The sequence below is a fragment of the Strix aluco genome, chromosome 4 (assembly GCF_031877795.1).
Source record: "Strix aluco isolate bStrAlu1 chromosome 4, bStrAlu1.hap1, whole genome shotgun sequence".
Taxonomy (NCBI): Eukaryota; Metazoa; Chordata; class Aves; order Strigiformes; family Strigidae; genus Strix; species Strix aluco.
In genome coordinates, this window is record NC_133934.1 from 13,991,823 (window position 1) to 14,012,644 (window position 20,822).

Below are 20,822 nucleotides of genomic sequence, written 5' to 3' on the forward strand. Positions count from 1 at the left end.
GTCCTTAATAATTTCTATTTATATTTTTTGGGTAGGAATTCTGATTTGTAAAATCACTAATATCTTCTTAGTAACAGCCTTTTCATTTAGCCCTTAAGCTGATGGATATTAAAGCTCCTAATTAAAGCCAGATAATGCATGAAGGATTTCTACAGTGCAGACCCTTCTTTTAAGGCCTGATTAAACCAAGAAACTCCCACAGTTGTTTGTACAACTATATTCTCAACAGGTCAGGCAGCTGATAGCATTGATTTAAGTCCATCTTTCTTGCAGTAGCTTTTCCGTGGGAATAAAGAGAACAGGAAAGGCTGGGACAGAAAACGGAATATTTCAGAAATCTTGGCCTATTACATTTAGCTAGGAATATTGGCTTTCCCCAGTCTGTGCCTCTCATCCTATCAGTCAGGATAATGGTGAACCACAGAATAATGTTTTCATTTACATATAAAGATGTATAAAATATTTATGTGCATATATATATGTATAATCGCATGGAGTTTGACATAAATAAGGGTAGTATAAAATAATAGGGAGAAGTCACTTTCTGCAAATCTTTTTCTCTCTTTATTTTTCTTTCTTTTTTCCTCTATCCATTGGGATTTGCTAATAGAAGTAGGGACATGAGGTGAGACTGATTTTATTATTATTATTATTATTTTAAAGACTGAATTTAACCCTTAAGTTAAGAGGAAACTAAGACTATACAGTGGAAGTTCTGGTTGTACCTTGACTCCACTGCAGGTTAAAATCCAGGTATGTATCAATATGTCTTCCCTTTCCCAAACACGCTACTTTCCATGGGAAGGAAACTCCCATGCATACTCCACCTTGTCAGCCCAAGTGTAGATGACAGTGGGACCAGGCCAATGGGGGACACTTGCCCTATAGCAGTTTAGCTCCTCGTTGTCTCTTTTGCTGCCGAAAGAGGGAAAAAAAAAAAAAAAGACCAGTGGTTGTATAAAACATTCTCAGTACATTTTTGTCTTGCTTTTATATGCATAAACTGTTGAATCTTTACTGGATAGGAGTTAGGCACCACGAGGGAAGACGTCAAGCTCCCACAGTGGAAGCTAGACTGACTTGCACCCCTGCTAAACATCTCTTGAACTGTAGCCACTGTCATATTTCATGCAATATAGACTATCTGCCTTTGGAAAGCTCAATGTAGTGTGTCAAGTTCTTGAGAGAAAAAGTTATGACTTGTGAAGTAAACAGCTCTTAAAAAAAAAAAGAGGAGGAAAAAAAAAAAGGAAAAAAAAAAGAACTAGAGGATCTTATTGCAGATGATGGGTCAGGTTCACCAGGGTGCCACAGCAGCTCAGTTTCAGTCTGGTGATCCAGAGCAGATGTAAGCCTGGCTTCTGAGGCACTGAAACTGTGTTGATGTTCAAGTAATTAGTAAATCACATCAAATATCTGCGGATGGAGAGAGACTTCTTTTCTTGGTGGATTACTGGGAACATTTAGCCAACAATTACTCAGAAATTAAGAAGTTACCTGTTCTGCCTAGTCACTGCATTTTTGGTCACGGTGCGAGAACATGGAGCCGAGTAAAGGGGAATTTCGGTAAAGGACTCCTTGAAGTTTGCTTGGGTTGGACTTGTGCGGACAAGGGTGAGAAGCTTTGAAGTGCCACGGCCTCTCAGCATGGCTGTTTGGCAAAGCCTTCTTTAAGTGGGAAACTCCTGGAGCACATTGTTGATTTTTGTAACATGGCTCCGAGGCTGAAAGTCGTGAACGTTTCTTTCTCACCCTTAGTGAAAGCTGCAGCTAGAAAGGGGGGATGTGGCCGTCTCTTGTTACCCTCCCTTGCCTCCACCATCTGCTGGGTGCTACCTCCCTGCTTTCCCATCTGTGGGCTGGGGACTCTGTCTCTCAGCAGCCACATCGTTGTTTCCAGCTGGCTGCAGACACTCCCTTCTGGTGAGTGGGCTTTAAAATGGGTGAGGCTGCCTAGCTGGAGAGTACAGAGAGTTTGTGACTATTTGCGCAGGGAGCTTTGCTTGGGGGCACGAGGCTGTTCTGGTCTTAGAGGAGCTGATTTGTAGGAGAAAATGCACTCCATCATGTAGCTGCTTTGTGGATAGTAAGGGGCTGGGGTCTGCTCATCTATGCCACCCTTACAATTTTATGCACCTTTTCTGCACTGGATATGATCACCAGGATGATCTGACTTCTGAATGAACAGTTAATTAGAGATCTTTTGTGGATGGAGGATCTTTTGCAAATGACAGTTTATGGATGAGCAGAGAGGTTGTCTGATGTACATGAGCTGGACAGAAATAAATAACAGATCCACTTTATATGGCTGCTATAAGATCTGGATACCTCATCATTTTGCAAGGCAGAAGTATACTGTCTGTATCCTATAGCTGGTGAGCAGAAGTGTAGAGAAGCCAAGGTCCAAGTAAAGAGTTTTAATTAAGAGCACACTGAGCGTTATCAACACTAAATTAAGACATGGTCTCATGGAGGACAATTCCCAAGTCTGAGTTGGGAGGTGGAGGTCTTGGTCATGTTGTTGGGGTTTTTTTAGGATGGCTGCAGAGGTTCTTCATTCCCTAATTTACCTCTCATAGCTCATCATGGCACCATTGCCTCCTATCCACAAACAGAAATTGCTGTCTCCTCAAATCTGTCAGTGTGGCTGCTCAAGCAATAAATCTCTGAAACCATTTCTATCAAAGTGAACCTGCTAAAGAGCAGATGACCAGAGAAGGAGCTCTGTAAGAAGTTCTGAGGAAATAGTGGTGTGTGGCAGGTGGTTGACCCTGAGTGTTGGAGAGGGTGTCAGAGGCAATACCCTCTTCAGGTTTTTGAAACCTAAGAAACAAGGCTGCAATTTGTGTGGACAAGTATCCCAGTGTGTTAGGTGGTCTGAACTGGGTTCAGAACAGAAATACCTTGTGTGATGATGCTTAGGAGAGCCAGAAAAAATCACTGCTTTTTATATCTGACATCTGCATCTTTCTCAGAACAGCACATTCCTATAGTCCCCCTATTAAATGTCTCTGTGAGACTGGGATTTGCACTGACTTTTGCATGTGGACAGACAGTTGACTCGGTATTTCCTGGTTCTTCTCAGGTGACATGACATTTTTACTAGGCTACAGAATTAAGCTCTTTATTGCTTACAGCTCAGCCAACACTGCAGTCCTTCACAGCAGTGACTGTCAGGTGTCTGTCTCTCAGGCAGGGAGTTTGTTATCATGTGTTTAGGAACTAAGCTTAATTCATGCTCTAGGAAGTGGGATTCCTTGGAACATGTATAAGTCTGAGTTAGTTTCCTGGGGTCCCTGCCAGTCATGAAGAGAAATCAGCACTTGATCTACAGGACAGGATTCATCTCATCATAATGTAGGTCTAAAATAGGCAAGTTGATCTGCACTCTAGAAGTACCTTGTCAACTCAGTGACTATAAAGATGAGTGGAGGGGGACTGCCTCAGATGTCAAGTCTATACTGCAGAAGAAAGGGAAGGTGATTCCCATCCAAAGTACTTTAGTAGTAAATGTGACCAAGGTCATACGGGACTTGGTCATGGTGATCTGGTAGTGCCTAGCAGGACAAAGACTTGAAATCTTCCTCTTGTGTCCTAGGTGACTGCTCTGAACACTGAACTAACCTTCTCATAAGATATAATGGGCATTAACACTTGGAAACCTTTTGTGTTGTTCTAGCTCTTTTTCTGAATGTTCTGCCTGTGGGCTTTTAGTTTTTACTTATACCTTGGATTAATTATATAGTTTTGTCTTAATTTATAGTCACCAAGCCTGTTGGATTCACTGTAAGATTGTTTAGGTACCAGTTTATATATATATTAAATAGGAAATAAAATGTGTATGTAGATCTGAAGCCTTGTTGACCTGATAAATTCTCCTGAGGCTCCGGAAGATCAGAGACAGCATTCATCAAATGAGACATTGAGCATATGCTGGGTCTAGAGCTAATACTCAGGAGCTTTTGCATAAAAATAAGCTGGATTCACTGTTCTTCATATGTGAACTGTGCACTCCTCTTTAGTTGTGTGTGCTTCCCCTTGAATAGTGTCAAATAGGGCAATACAGAAGAGAGGGCAACAACTTATAAAATAGTGTGTTCAAACACATGGATTCAGCTCGAGCTGTGGAGAGTTTTCTTCAGTGGATTAATACCTGCAGCACTGCCATTCTTCTGGGAAATCACGTAAGCACATGTGTTTCCTTTAGAGGGCTTCTGACCTCTTTTGTGTTGTTCTTCTTAATTTCTGTGTCCTAAGTAAGGTGATATTAAAACAAATCCTTGTTGGTATGCTTCCTTAGGAGCTTTATAAAGTGTAAAAGAGGGAAGTAGTTTCTGCTGCTCCTAAATTAAAAACAATTGCTCAAATTTCTGCAAGTGTCTGGAAGATGACATGTCTGCTAAGAATGAGCGCTGCTCTTCGCACTGACAAACTGTACGCTGGGAAGAGAATAATGTGATTGTCGAAACACATCTTTCAGTTTAATAAACTATTTTGAGAAGAAAGCTCTGCCTTAGTTTAATAGTAGTCCTTGGAAAAAAATTCTAAACTCTAGCGTGAAAATAAACACTCCTTTTCTGTTTTGAAATAAATATACTTTCTTCTGCAGTACTGGGGTACATTGTAAAGTAAGCCTTTTATAGACAAATGGGATATGAATAAGACAATTGCTTTAGCAGTATTATTAGGAGTAATAACTTCTGTTGTGGATAAATCTGACCATTTTTGAATGTAAAACCACTTGTATTTTATTTCCTAGCCTAGCTTTTCCCTCAGAAGAGGTTGTCTTGTCTGTAAGACTTATTTGAAATGTCATGATATACATCCTATTATGTATTACTACTTTTGAGCTCTCAGTTGAACAGAGGTCATAGCAATATATTGGTTTGCACATCTCAGCTGGATACTCTGGCAGCTTAACGTCGGGGGCTCCTTCCTGCTCCAGCATGATTGTTTTGGGACTAATTACCAAGTCACAGTGTTGTACAAAATGTCTGAATCTTCTTGCCAATCTCCTCCTTGATTATCAGCAGAAAGAATTACATTTCCATCTGTGTGTTTTACATTGGAACCCCTTTGCATAGGGGTCTCCCCTCCCTTCTGTCCCTTGGCAGGGAGTTTATACTGCTCCCACAGTCAGTGCACCCAGTGTATTTTCCCTTGGCAGCTAAGTCATTATATCCCCAGCGACTGCAAAGCTGATACCCATCCATCGACACTCAAGAGAATAAAACATCAGTTACATGGACTTCAGGCCCTGGGAGCTGCATGGCTGCCTGCTGCATATGAAGCTGTGGGATCCTTGATATTTTTGGATTGCTGCAGCTGAACTCAGAGTTCTCTGTTAATGACCACACCATTAAAAAATCAACTTCTAATTTATTGCCTAATTTATAGGCTCACCTCATAGACCTATGACACAAGTTGAACTCATGTTCAATGATTAATGTGAAATAAAAGGTAGTGTTACATGACCCAGTTAAATTAGATGCTCTTGATCTAATCCTGTCATTCAGCCACAGCTGTTAACAGTTTTATGTCCTCATAAAAGACTGTATCTGTGCTGCTGAAGATTTTTAGGCTAAAAAAAAATCATAAAAAAATATATAGTCAGAGCTTATATAACTCAATAGGATAAGAAAGAAACATCCATAAACATAATCAGAAATTTATAGGAAGATATGCTTTAACAAATATGATTTTTACCACGTAAAATGTTATGGAGATTTTTCGAAGTCGTAAGAAGGCATTAGGTATCCAGATTTCATTGTCTTTCCATTTTAGTCGATAACTAACTCCTCTTATGTCTTTGAAAATGTCCCCTAAATTATTGAATTTGACTATACACGCCGTATATAATCATATAGGGCCAAAGATGAGGATTCTCTGTGATTTTTATATTTTATTTTTATTCAATGCAAATTTCCAATTGAAATATTTACCCATGGGAGAGTATAAGTAAAAGTAGCTGAAGAACCTCAAGGTGGTTTCACTGGGACTTGGTAACATTCACCTTTGTAAAGCCTGGCAAGTGACAGGACTTTTTGTCACCCTGAGCATCAGGAATTGGCTGCAGAGTTGACTGCCGAGCTACAAGGACAGTGTAATCTTCAGTCACATGTTGGACTTAATGGGAATTAACAGAATCCAGAGATCTTAAATGAATGTTCCCATTAGGAAGGACACTTTTCTTCTCCCCCATTTTGTGTGACAAGATCAATATCTCATCAGGGAAACCTTCGATACAGAATATTTTAAATGAGCATACAATAAATAATATTCTCTTGACTGCACTTGGGCTATAGGAAAAAGAGTTTTCCTCATATAATGAGTGATAAGTAGAACAAAGATCATTTGGGAATAAAATGTAGCTGTTTGATCCATTTGATAATTTCCATCTGGATGGCATTTGCTTCCCTGAGTAAAGGGAACGGGAGCTGCCTATTTCTAGGCAATCTGTTCAGTTTCTTTCATGGGAAAGTACAGTTTAGCTATTCCTTCCATATGGACATACATTATTACATCTAACAAACATGTTGTTCATCTTTCATTTTATTCAGACCCTCTAAGCAGTCTTAATTCCTGGGTCGGTTGGAATGGAGATCGAATGTTCTCTTCTTTTTTCCCCCCTCTCTCCAGAAATCAATGAGGGAGGGGAAAGATTCCCATTATTCTGTATAGACAGGTGCCAGTTAATTTACTAAAACAAAAGAAACTTTGCTTGAGGAAGCAAAAAATAAGATAGCAGTATGAATACCAGAATAATCATTGTTCCTCTGGCCCTGATGATGCTGGAGGGATACAGGTCTGCAAGTGTGGCTCCCTGTTATCATGGGATCTGAGTCATGCAATCTCTGTCATAAATTAAGCAAGTTCTATCTCAGGATTCCCCCTCTAGATCAGTAAAGTATTCTAAACATTAAAAGAATCACTATAATTGTAATGTCATCTTGGCTAACCAAAGAGAAACTCTTTTCTTAGTACAATGAGGTGACACTGGTTAATGCTGCATTTTTGCCACTGCCTGGGACTACTGGATCTTGTGCATTTTTAGCAATTTTTTCCTATTTGTGTTCTTTTTGTCTGAGGCAGCCTGGGCCCTTTGATTAACTTTCAAGAAGACTTGTATATCAGAGGTGATACTCCACTCTGGGTGGGCAGCGAGGTCTGCACCCTGCTCCCCTTGCTGAGCACAGTCATTCCAGCATGAATTCCTGTCACTCAAAATGTCATGAAGTACCCAGGTGCAATAAGCATGTAGGCACTGGTGCTTTGTCCTTGGAATACTTTTATTTGAAAAGTGATTCTGTCCTCTGCATCATGTTTTTTTTTGAAGTTCTAGTGTCTAAAACCTTTGAAAAAGAAATGAAATCTCTTCTGAATATCCCTGTGCATATGCATAAAAGCAGGAAGGAACAGTAGGAATTGCTGCTTTGCTGAGTTTAAGAGGACAGCCCCATTTTCTTTATGAAAGGCAAGCTTGGAATTTTTTTTCCCTTAGCAAAGCCATGTGATGTAGTCCTGCAGTAATGGAGTATTGTGTGACTGCATGGAGCCAAGGAAGAGGGCAAAAAATTAAGAAAAGGACATGACTTAGTGCCTGATGTTTTAGGGCCACATCTCCTTCATCCTCTTCTTACTAGTAGTCCCTAGATACTGCTTATTCTGTCTTTCTTGGTTTGGTGTGACTTGCTGGGCTCTCAGCAGTGAGTTTGGGTTTTGCTTGATCATGCCCAGCATCCCCAGTGGATGCTGCTGTTGTAGGTGTGCCTGGGCAGCTCCACTGGAAATTCATCCACAGAACGGTTCAGAGTTAAAACAGCCTTTTGTTGCTGCCAGCGATACTCAATTGCTCTATCAGTGAATGTTGCCACCCGTACATCAAATCTATGAGAGCATGAATAGCTTCCAAATGTGCTCAATCAGCACCAGAGCTGTAATTTTAGCAGCAATTGCTCCTTAGCATTTTTCACCTGTAATTGTTATTAATTTTCATATTTATCAAACAGCTGTAAATTAAGACCTCTAGCTTGCAAATACTTGCGTGATCTAAAGAAGTCTGTGAAGGATGATTAAGCTCCAATTTCAGTGGAGGCTTACACTGATTCAGTTAAAGTTCAGTTAGGGCCTGGTTCTCAGAGGATTTTAGTGCCTTGGCAATCACATGTTTTGTCAGAGGGTTATGAATTTTGGATTTCAATGCTTAATTTTTTTCCATTGTCCTTGCTACTTGTTGTTAATGTTCAGACTGGACACAAGTAACTTGAGAGAGTAAGCTCTCACTGCTTGTTTACATGGTGGGTTTCTTTAAACTCTCTTTAGAGTCCAGGCTATAATGCTTGTGTTTGGGATGTGCAATCCAAATACAAGCACAATTCCTAACTTCCAGAAAATATTTTTTTTATTGTTCTGACCTTTAACAGTCTGCACCAGTGAACAGAGTCATGTCACAGGCAGCTGGTAGGAAGGTGCTCAGCCATTTGCAGCCTGCATCTGTTGTGCCTGCTGCATGGGAAGGGGAATCCCACCAGATCTTGCCTACCAGCTCCCCAGACACAAGGTTTTCCCAGTACAGTGAAACCAGATCTTTCTGCTGAGAAGTTTTGAGATTTCTTGTGGCTGGAAATAAGGGATTTAGCCTTAATTCCAGGCTGTCTTGGCTGTCTGTCTTCTTCAGGAGTGCTTGTAAACTCTCATGGTGACAAGAGGTGATGAAAAAGAGAGTTGGTCAGGTTTCTGGTGACATGGGGTCTCATCATTCATGAAGTCCACAAGCCACAGTGAAATTACTAAGGATTTAAGCCTGGCAGGCTGTGTTGGCTAAAGGTGTTTCTTTCATACTCACTTTAAAGGAGGTGAGGGGGGAGAGGAAAAAGATGTAAGGGAAGAAATGTTAGAAACAAGAATTCATCCAGGAGCAGAGGCAGAAGATGGTGGAAAAACAGATGAGGTTCTGTTGAGGGGGAAGGACTAGAAGGAAAACAGGCAAATGTGTGTCAGGCAGAGCAAAGATATGAAGGTGAATCCCCGTTTCTCAATTCTGAGTGTTATGTTTTAAAAATCTGCATATATTCTTAATTCTTTGGCACATATTTAATTTTTCAGTAAAGCATAGTTAAAGACAGAAACATTATGATTTGTGGAAAGGATGCAAACAACTTCCTCCAGTGATGGAGGGCTTTTTATGCTGTTAAATGACCCATATAATGTATGTACTGTAATTGTTTGTCTTTCTTCAAATTGGTGTTTCCTTGGAGCATTTTCAGTTTGTTGAAGGAGGAAAACACCAGAAATATTCTGGATTGTCTTACGTGTATGTTGCTCATGTAGTGATTATAAAGAGGAAAAAATATTTTTATTAGATTTCTTATGAGTGCATTTTAAGAAGCAAATTTCATATGATGCATTAGGGTATTCTTTAAAATAGGAAAAAAAGGAGGATGTGTGGAGTCTCCTTCTGTTCCCCAGAGTTCCAAGAATTCATGGCTGATCCAGTTAATGCCCAGATTTTCATGTGAAATTCAGTCTTGCCATGCTGGAGGCCTTTGTCCCTCCACAGCACATGGCCAGGATTAGAAATCTTCAGGTGGGCTGACTCAGATGGGGAAGTACATGTGCTCAGCTCTGTGCAGCCCAGGTGCTGAGCAACTTCTTGGGGAGGGGAGAAGGAATGGGTCAAAATGAAGAAACAGATGTTGTCTAGGCAGGAATTCCCATTCATTTTGTTTACTCACCTAGCTGTTGAGGAAACCCTGAGACAACATATGTTTTCAGTTGACAGCCTTTTTGTAAGATTAGCTGTGACAAATACAATACCTTGTTTCGCTTGGAGAGAGATGATGTTTGTTACTGCTGTATCACTTCAGTTGCAGTTGTGGATTTTCTTTTTCTCTTCCTCCGAAAGTAGCTTTAAATGAGACAGAAGTAATATCTGGTTAGCTAACACAACTTAAACAGCCAGTTGAGATTTCCTTCATTTGCCAGAGTCCTTAGAGCTCTCTTTGTGCCCTTTAAGATTTTATCCAGATCGATCATGGCTTTTTCAATCTTGGTGGTGTGTGACAGTTGGATCTAGCTAATATCTATGCCCTTAATAAGTTATTAAAGTGGGCAGCATCATTAAGAATTTATTTTATACCTTGAAGCCTTTTTTGGACCTTTTTGTTGTGAGACAACAGTGGCTACTGCTGGCTAAAGGGGCTTTGCTGCTGCAGAGTTGTGGCAGTGCAGAGGTTGTGCAAGTTGTGCATATGTGGTACCTGCACACATGCTGACACTGTGGTGTGGACATCCTTTGAGCAATTAAGTTATAGCATTCAAGTTATTGATGTAGTTATGTTAAGCATAATTTTCTAAAAACTGGCATTATTCTTACTTGCAAGTTTACATCCTCATGTATTCTGCAGGCATATAGTAGAACACAACTAGTGAGGGCAAATAGCCAAATTGTTATGTTGTTTCTTATGCTTAGAGAATGGAAACTTGCTTGTGGGTAGAAGGATAGAAATATGCTTGTGAACAGAAAAGGAAGATCCATAAAAAAAATGAGCTAGCATCTGAAAGCAGATACCTTGGGGAAGAGAAGAGGGCAGACATACTCTCCAGGGCTTTCATAATTTGCTGTTCAAGGACTTCCAGAAGCAGAGCTGGTTTCTATTCATTCAGTGAACCTTGATGTATTTTTCTTCTATTAGGCTGTCAAGTCTCTCTCGAACCCTCATAAACTTTTTGTATTTGCAGCATACCATGGAAAGGAGGTCCATCACTTAATTACATGGTAAGAACCACTTTGGTATGAACCTGTTATCAATTAGTGCACGCTGGCTCTTGCCATTCCTGGTTTCCCTCTCCACTTAGATATACTTTTACCCAAGAATCAGTCTTCACTGTAGAGTGTAAGGTTTGCACCAGAATCTATCTAGCAAACAGCAGCTTCGTTTACTGTTAGCTTTTGGACTCAAGTTTCCAAAGCCATTTCAGGTCATACATAGAGTAAACATTTTTGAAAAATCCTAAAGCCTTTCTTCTCCAAAATTAGAGGCTTTAGTGTAAATGGACACTTACTATTTTTCTTTTTTTTTTTCTTTTTTTTTTTTTTTTAAAGTAAGAGAAAGTACTCACTGGGTTCCAGAGCACAGACAAAACTTTTGGAAGTATGACTAATATAGCAAGCTGTGTTCCTTATCAGAGCTTATAAGATGAATCAGGTAATGATAGGTAGTGGGAAGGTGGGCTAAGTTAGGAAATAAATACCATTTCTTTTCTATTCCAGATAAGTGTTTCCATTTGATACATTTAACATTTATCATGTTCTGTCTCCTCTGTACAACTCCAAAGTATTTTGCACTCCAGAAATCCTCAGCTTCACAAATTATTATCTCAAGTTACTACAGACCAAGGCAAAGTAAATAGGAATACCAGAATGAGAGTCCCTTCTTGTCAACTCTTTAAAGCTGTGTATGCATAATTAACATCTTCATGCTTCCTCTTCCTTTTTCAGTTGCTACCCATTCTGAAAGAACTTTTGAAGACAAAGTCTTTATGTCTTTAAGACACTTTTCTACCTCAAAATGCCCAAAAACTCATTCTGCTGTTGAATATTAAGAAAGACAGTCAGCATTTTCTGGTTGAAGTGTGGTTTTTCTCAGACTCCTGCCTTGAGAATTTAGTAGTTATTTTTTCAGATATTGTCTTTTTTTCCATACTATACTATTACACCTGCTTCTTTTCATTCACTATTCTGTCTGTTAAATAGAAGTTGCCTTTCATTAAAATAATTTCACTACCACATATGATCCAATATTTTAATGAAAATTTTATTAGACTGCCTAGCTATTGCAGAAGATAGTGACTGAGATGAGTATCTGTTAATGTTTTGCTAATCTCCAAAATATAGAATTAATAGGGAAATTCACAGTATTGATAATGAAGAGTTGATATTAGAAAGCTCTGTCCCTGTTAAACCAAAGCAATTAAAGCATGTGCTGAAATTGCATTGTAACTTGAATGCTGTATTGGCCAGGGTTTTAACAATTGACTTACTATTAAGAACTCAGATGAAATGTTGTGCTGAACTGGGGACATTGTTAAATTGACTTTCCTCACTAAAAAAATATAAAAGCTCCAGTGTGTGCATTTACACTATGTCAGTGACTTGGAAAGCTAATAAAAATAGTATTCTTGCTGTATGTTTTTTTGTTTTCTCTCCAGGGATGAGTTTGCCAGTTGGTTTGGTCTACATTATTAAACAGTGGGGAGAGACAGCCTGCTGGTTGGTTCAGAGAGATGATGATGAATCAGAACGTTGCAATATGACTTTCACTGCAGAATACAGGGTAGGTTCGATACAACTGAACATTTAGTGGTTTATCTCTTTTTTTGTGTAGTTTCATTAGATAGAGAAAACCCTGTATGCTAACTTCTAGGAGTGTTAATTTTCAGCTACAGCACATTGATCTTGAAACACTCAATAAAATCAATATAACCATTTCTGATGACAAATGCAGACCTGACATTTTTTGCACAATGGTCACTGACATATAATCTATCCTGCGGCCTCACAAAAATCCCCCAAAAATTTAGACAGCAAACTAAATAGAAATATATGTCCTCAGGATAGTTTTAAAATTAACTATTTAAAATTTGCCTTAATATAATTATTATATTTTTAACTGAAATTCTTATTCACTCTAGAAGGCTAGATTTCTTGCTCCTCATAGGTTCTGGTCCATCACTTGGACTTAGACAGGACTTGGTTTGTACACTGTTGCTGAGTCATACAATTTGTATCAACTATTTGTTGATGAGCTATGTAATTCTTGCTTTGATCACATTCAAGATTCCCTACCCTCTTAAACCTAGTTCCCCTTTCACCATGCCTTTAAAATACAGCAGCTTTATCTTTTACTGAGGTACAGAGAGGTTAAATCCAAGGTCATGCATAGTCTGTAGCAAACCAGGGTATCAAAGTCTGGTCTAAACCCAAGGGCAGTGCACTAAGCACTGGATCGTCTCACATCAGGAAGGAAGAGGTGATAAATTAAGTTTTACCGAATACAAATAAATGTATTAAAAGCTGACATGTAATTTTAATGGGAAATTTATTTATTTGTAGTAAATAGCCTGGAGAAAAGGAGGCTGGGGTACACCTTATCGCTCACTACAACTACCTGAAAGGAAGTTGTAGTGAGGTGGGTGTCTGTCTCTTCTCCCAAATAACAAGTGATAGAGCAAGAAGAAATGGCCTCAAGTTGTGCCAGGGAAGGTTTAGATTGGATATCAGGAAAAATTTTCAGGAAAAATTTCTTCCCTGAAAGGGTTGTCAAGCACTGGGACAGGCTGCCCAGGGAAGCAGTCAAGTCACCATCCCCGGAGGTATTTAAAAGACGTGTAGACGTGGCTCTTAGGGACATGGTTTAGTGGTGGACTTGGCAGTGCTAGGTTGACGGTTGAACTTGATGATCTTATGGGTCTTTTCCAACCTAAATGCTTCTATGATTTTATGATTCTAAATCGATTTAATTCTTGTGAAAGGTGCCAGACTGGTTACCCAGGAGATGCAGGAATCCTATATTCATCAATAGATACAATAATTTACATTGATATAGCTGTTGAAAACTTGCATAGGCTTGAAAGATACTTTTCTACAAAAATGAGAGTTCATAGTCCGTACTTTGACCCTTTGGTTGCCTGTACGCTTGCATTGCTATTAATGGAGGACAGATGCTACTGGATTCATTATGAGATTCCGAGTACTTCTTTCCTACCTGCTGCTCCATCTTCCCCTATCACAAATCAGTTTCCTCGACTTTCACAGTAAGTTCAACATTTCCTCTGTCTGCCCCATTATGCCCCTTCCCCATTTCACTCCCTTCAGAGACCCTACAACACTGTTAACCATTTCTCATAGCTCCTGACAACTGGCTGAGCAGGAGGCGGTACTTGCTGCAGCTCACCTGGGTCTAGGTATGTGCTCATTTTAACCAGCACATATGTGCTGACTGATTCAGGACCATTTGCCTCTTTTTTCCTTGAGAAAACTGAAATTCCTTTCCAATTAACTATTGAAAATGCATTTTATTATCAATATATAAATTTAGTACACTCTCTTCTTTATACTACTTTGGTATAGATGCAATATTAAGAGTACACAGGGTATTCTGCCACTATTATCTGTAGTTTGAAATTATGTAGTCTTTGCAATTCTTCCACATCTTCCTATGCATAATTAATTTAAAATATATGTCTTTGCTGCCCTTTCCAGTTCTCCAAACATAATCCAAATGACTGTAATGTCACTACTCCTAGTCATCCCGTCATTTGGATTTATGCATATATTGTCTGAAATGACTCCAGAACTCTCAAAGGAATGTTGTTTCCATCTTAAGAAGGGCTTGATCCTGCCTTATTAAAGGCAATGGTACTCCCATTTTCTTTATTAAGAACAATTTCCGTAATACTATAATTTCTGTAACTTTTGGTTTAAGAAGGATCTCTGTACATACACGCACATTTAGGAACAGCTCTTTAAGCTGTTTAAATTGATTGTGTTTCATCATACTAAGACAGTGGTTGAAGAATTATTATTGCTTATGGTTGTTATAGGTTTGTGTCTGGTTTGTTCAATCAGCATTTATACTGTGGTACTCACGAGGGTTTTTTTCAAGCAGAAATTGTAGTTTCATGGCTGAAGCCCTTGCTCAGCATTATACTAAGAGCTGATTCTTTGAGCAGTCCTCTCGAAATCCATTGCTTCCTGAGGATTAAGTTGCACCTTGCCATGCAAAACTGAAATTGAATCCAAATGGCACAAATTGAACTGAATGGACTGAAAAGGTAGACACTGACTTAAAAGAGAATTTGGATATATCTACACAGCCCCAAGCAGAGAGGAGCAGGAACATGTGGCACTTCATTTATGCAAGAAACACTGGGTCAAGTAGGAGTTATTCCTATGTCTTTCTGTAACACAGGCACAGGGAGACCAAGCTGGTAGCTTCCTATGAAAGCCTGTAAATTTACCTTTTGCTTGAAAATAGCATAGGATTTGCCTGAATGCTAAAGATGCTTAATTATTTAAAGATGCTTAAGCAAGTCGGTTACCTAAATATGCATGTGGGAAGGAAGAGAAGAAGAGTAATGACTATAGGATTTAGCCTAACACAGTTAGCCTGCGCTTTAAATTTTTACATCTATATTGCTGTCTCTGGTTGCCTTTCTGCAGTCATTGGTGGGTGTGAATCTGAAGACGGGTTTGGAACCAGATGATAGAAATCTTTAATAGGACAATTTCTAGTAAGCCTTGTGAATAGCACAGCTGTGCTAGGGTCAGAGAGGAATTTATGTTGCTTGTCTCCGAGTCCAACAAAACATCTACTTGCCATTTGAGTCCATCTAAATGAAGTCATGATCGAGTAGATGCTATGAAACATAGATCACCCTTTAATGTCCACCTAAGACTTCATGATCACCAAAGGCAAATATCTATCCTATATTAAATCATTTAAACATGTGTTTTTCACATCAGCTTTTTACCTGTTTTTGTTTTCTGCCACAGTTATACCCAGATGAGGAATTGCATAAGTCTGCCATGAGTTCAGATAGTACCAAAGTAACTCAAGTCTTTGTTGAAAGACATTATTTATTCTATCAATATTTAATGTGGAGCAACCACTGAACTGCATAATTTGATAGAGATGGGTGTGCTGGTCTCCGAATACCTCTAATGCTCTCATACTTTCTTCACTTTTTAGAAGCTATGTAAGAGAATAAACGCCAAATGCTGTGTTCTGGAAAAAAGCATGAAACAAGCTAATAGTACTTGATATTGCACATAGATTTGCCTGGCAGTTTTTCTGAAACTCTCTTAGGGGCTCAGCAGTGTTTCTTAGCCAGTTGGTTGCTCAGGGGCTTTACTGGCACACTGAGGTTTGTTTCCAGTACACAGTATGTGATGTACCTTCTCAGACACATGTTATCTTCTCCTGGGATTTGTAGTTCTTCCCCTAGTGAGCCCCTAGCAGACATCAAGTTAGTTGTTGTAAGCAGTGGGGTGAGACTAGGTCAGTTTGCTCTTGGTAGCATTACTCCTGTTTATCCTTCTCCATGCTCATTGTTGCCTCTGAATGCTGAGGCAGCTTCTGGGTCTGTTATGGAGCTCTTTAACAGTAGCATTTGCAGTTATTACTGTAAGTACACTGAGATTAGGTTTATTTCTCTGAGCTACTTAGAGTTCACCTTGAATATTATTCAAAACAAACTCTGTGAAATCATCATCCATGCAGCTTTGCCTATATGTCCTTTTTCACAGATGTCTTAATCATCCGTCATTATTTGATTCAGTCTGTGATCTAAAAATGCTCATCTGACCCTTTGCTTCTCATGTAAATTCCCTGCATCTGTCCTTAGAAATTCATTAGCATACCTTCCCCCACTGAAGATACCTATTCATTTCTCTGTCTTCCTACCTATGCATCGACTGTATGTGCAGGTGATAGGACCATGATAAAGAATACGGAAATGCCATAAACCATATGGCCATATGACAAATTAGTTTATCTCATCCCTTTGGCCCCCTCCACCTGATCTCTACTCTAGGGGGCTGTTCCAGCACTCCACGCTACTGAGCTAGGTGCTGCCATTAAGAAATACAACAGGCAAGATATTTTTTTTTCTACATCTTGTGAAATTCTCACAGATGCAAATTGCTCCTTTGCAGGTCCTGTGAAGGGAGTAAGATTCTCTCAAGAACTGTTAAATACAAACATTTTTATGACAAGGGTAATTGTTAAAGTCCATGATATTATTGTATTCTCTCCCACAGGAAAGGGAGAACTTTTCTTCAGTGTGATTTAACACTTTCAGTTCCCTAAAAGATTGAGATCATAGAGTTGAAGCCGTAATAATTTTTAGCATGAAAGAACTGATTTAATTTATAAACAATTTTATGATCTTTAGTGAAACCTTTACAGCAGGAGTCCAGATGCCAAAACCTAGAGTAGTGAAGCCATGAAGTACTTTGCCAAAAATATATTTTATAAATTTCTAAAGAATTACCAGTAGAGAATAAAGACTTTAAGACCTGCAATACTCACAAGTGGTATGACACTCCTGTGTAACTTAAGTGTTCTAGAATAAAATAAAACTTGATGGTATTTCTCCTCTGTATCTCATTTCATGTACCCCATATTACATATACATATTACACGGTACACAAGGTACTGCAATCTCTGCTGCTTTCAAGGCAAATGATTAGTACTCATTTACTAGCTTGGTCTAGTATTGTATCAGAAAACATTGCCTAGTCAGCAGTATTGCTAAAAAGGCTGTAGGAAACTTATTTTGCAATTAATATTTCTTCTCTTTCCAGACTGGCTTAGAAAACTCATGCTCTCTGTGTACATTTCAAATCAGTGTTCAAACTTCTGATGTTTCTGGCTTGGTTTCTGAGAGGACAAGTGTCCAGTGCAGTTGTAGGAGAGAAGTCCCATGATTTGAAGCTCAGTCTTGCTCGGAAAAGTAGAAGCCTGTTGCCAGCTCTTGTAAGGTAGCAATTATATTCTTCATGTGAAAGTTAATGCCGATGTTTATTCTTAGAGCATCTCTGTGTGAATCCATGCTCTTGTCTTTGTTACAAAAGCAGCTTTAATTTAAATATAGGCGTGTTCTAATAAGGAGACACTTTTATGCCAGCAAACTTGTAAAGGGTCAGTAGTACATTAAGGCAATTCTGCAGAAATGCACAAAGTGGTTTAATGCTTCATTTTTTTTTTTTTTTTTTTAACTGAAGCATCTGTTTGTGATTCCTGACTAGATATCATGTATCTGGGTGAACAGGGTTTCAAAGCCTCATTAAAGGCAAGTTCTAAGTAATGGCAGATGGAGTTGGAGCTAGGATTAGTTGTAAGGAAAGTGAGAGCTGAGGGTGGTTTTTTTCAGTTTTAAAAATCAAACCTCCTGCCCCTGTTAACACTGAGATATTTGGATTTGATATGGATGGATAAGGAGATTACCAGAGTGGGGAGATAAAGAGCAACCTCAGATCACCTGATTAGGAACTGGTTTTATTCACTGTAACATGGAAAAACTGTTGGTAAGGGCACAATAAAGGAGTACTCAGCTATGGCAAAGTTGATCTGAAAATTTAAGAAAATTAATATGTAAAGACTTGTGGGTTAGAAATACAGGTAGTTCAAAGTTTGGAGAATCTTCTGGAGCTTGGTTAAGAAAGTTATGATGTCTCTCCGAAGAAGGTAAGAGGCAGACTTGTCTTGGTGAAGAGTGGAGAAAAATGCTGGCTGGGTAGAGAGTGTCTCTGGTAAAGAGATTTTGGTCAGGTCCTTCCATGGTAATCTAAATGTCTTTAAAAGTCAGGTTCCTGCAGTGCATGAAAGAAAAGAGTGAGACAATCAGATTTCCTCACAAAAAATGCCTGGTCAGTAAGATGTGACATCTGAGTTTGACTTTGGGTTGGGCTGGGAGAACATTAAACAGCACTGGCTACCCAGAGTTTTCCCCCTGAACTGAGCAATTCTTCATTATCACAGAATCATCTAGGTTGGAGAAGACCTTGAAGATCATCTAGTCCAACCATTAACCTAACACTGACAGTTCCCATATCCCTAAGCGCTATGTCAACCTGAGACATCCTAGAATGCAAACGGAAATAATAAATATCTGCTGTTATATACCCCTACATTCACAAGCTGATATGAGTAATGATAACTGTTTAAATGTTTCTATTGGTTCAAGTTTTGAAATGCTTTGTAGTGCTTTTGAAAAGACACCAAGCCAGTCCTTCAGCAGGGAGCTGTGGCAGGTCCCTTTATCTTGAAAGAATATATATGATATTGTAACTTTTATGTATGAACAGGTATTTAGGTCCAAAGTTCTTTTTTTTACCCAGATCAGAGTGACTAATATTTAGGCATGAACATGCTTTGTAATGATCCCTTCGTGCTGTTGTTCTGTCTCCAGAGAGGAGATCCTCTCATTTATTATTCCTGGACATGCCTCTCACATTAAGTGTCCCTGCATAGTATGTGTCCAGGGGAGGGTACAGGCTGCCACAGGTTGCCACAGAAATAACATCAGTCAGCTTGTTGTATTACAAACATAACACAAATTTACTCATTTGAAACAGAATCTTGTTTGCTTTTTGGATTTTTTATTTTTTGTTTTTACCTTTGAAATCAAAATGGGAAAGCTGTTAATTTCACACAATTGCAGGCAGCATTCATCTTGGTGACAAATCTGAAAAAGTAAAAGGAGATAATCTTGATCCAGACAAATAAGACAAGGATGTCTTCCTTGTTTAGGCTAGTCAAGGCAAAATAATTTTATCCATCTAAATAATGACTTGATTCATGAGCTTAAAATACATTCTTATATAGCTTAAGATATTTTTAATATCACCATAGAGATGGAAATACTGTGTACACTGCATTGCCATATCAGCAAAACTGCTTAAGTGTATGTTTAAGCATGTAATGAAATTTCATGAACTTCAATAACAAAAGACATATAACCAAGGTATAGATAAACTGAGGGGTTAAGCAGGTGTTTAAACATTGGAGTAGTTCTTACATCCTTGCTTTTACAAGGAGATAATTAAGACACAGAGAGGCCAAGTACTTCCCCAACATTTCCCAAGAAGTCTGGGGAGAAGAAAGAAGCTGAACCCAGTTTTCTTGTGCTTTAGATACTACATTAGACTCAAGAGTGACTTACAAAGTCACCCTTAAAATGCAGATGGTGTCAGCATTGCTAGTTGTCGATGCAAATCTGGTGGGATGGAAAAAAAACCAGTCTCTGCACCACTAGAGGCTTTTACTAGACATGTTTTTGGACAGATATTTTTAGACAAGATATTTTAGGCTAGTTTTATCAACAAAAGTAAGTGAAAATTTAACACAAAAATAATTTATAAAAGTTTTAGGCAACACTTTGATACATCGGTGGATATTTTTCCTTGTCTTTGCATTGTTTTTAGAGACCATTTGACTCTTTCCTGCAAAAAATGAGAGACTTGGGCTAGGATTCAAAGGAGGGTTGCAGAAATGATGTTGATATATTTTAATTTCTAGCCAGTGTGCTGTCCTCTCTAATGAAAACTTTTCTTGAGTCAATTAAAATAAAAGACTCAGAACACAGGAGGATGCAAAGAGGTGATAAGAACTCATGTACGATCATAATAGCTGGAGAGATGTAATGTTCATTTTGTTAATTTTCAAAGACACAAGGGAATGCTATGGTGATGGGACAAAAAGCCACTCTTCTCATCTTTCTGTTATGCTAGGAGCATAGGAAGAATTTTACTTGGTGGTTGATATGAGTGTTGCAAAAAGTGCAAGCTAAGACTTTCTGAAAATTAACTCATGATATGTGAGACTGCAATCAAGAAAAGCTAAGCACCATTCAGACCTTTGTGACAGTGTGACATACTCAGCAGTTTTTAAAAACCAGGCCATTTAAATATAGCTGGAAGGCTAAGAAAGGTGAGTTTTAAAAATCTTAGCCCAAAGCCTTCAAAATACCAAAAGGAAATAAGTCTAAATGTTACAAGTTAGACATATGGAGTGATGGATTTTGGGTTGGTGTCAATTATGCAAGTTGATTGGAATTAAGTAGAACTCTATTAATACTGCAAAAGCAGCTGGATGGACCCAATTTAATCAGTTTCTTCCCTCCCCAGTCTTAACAGGATATCTTTGAAATTAGTGTTTTTGCTGGAAAGTGTCCGTGGACTAACAAAATCAAATTTTTCACTGGACTTCTGAGGGCCTATCCTTCCTATACAGATTGCAATAGAAGCGATGAGAAAA

The 20,822-nt window shown here is 38.8% G+C and overlaps 1 protein-coding gene across 4 annotated transcripts in view; it reads left to right on the forward strand.

Annotated features, from left to right (window-relative positions):
• Positions 1-20,822, forward strand: part of JAKMIP1 (janus kinase and microtubule interacting protein 1) — a 246,635-nt gene that overhangs the window by 204,969 nt on the left and 20,844 nt on the right. For 3 of the 4 annotated variants that reach the window (XM_074822075.1, XM_074822079.1, XM_074822077.1), the window contains 2 exons: positions 10,741-10,777; positions 12,211-12,335. The gene's annotated coding sequence lies outside the window, so the exon portion shown is untranslated. The remainder of the gene's footprint in view (positions 1-10,740; positions 10,778-12,210; positions 12,336-20,822) is intronic. The other variant, XM_074822078.1, reaches the window with a different exon arrangement.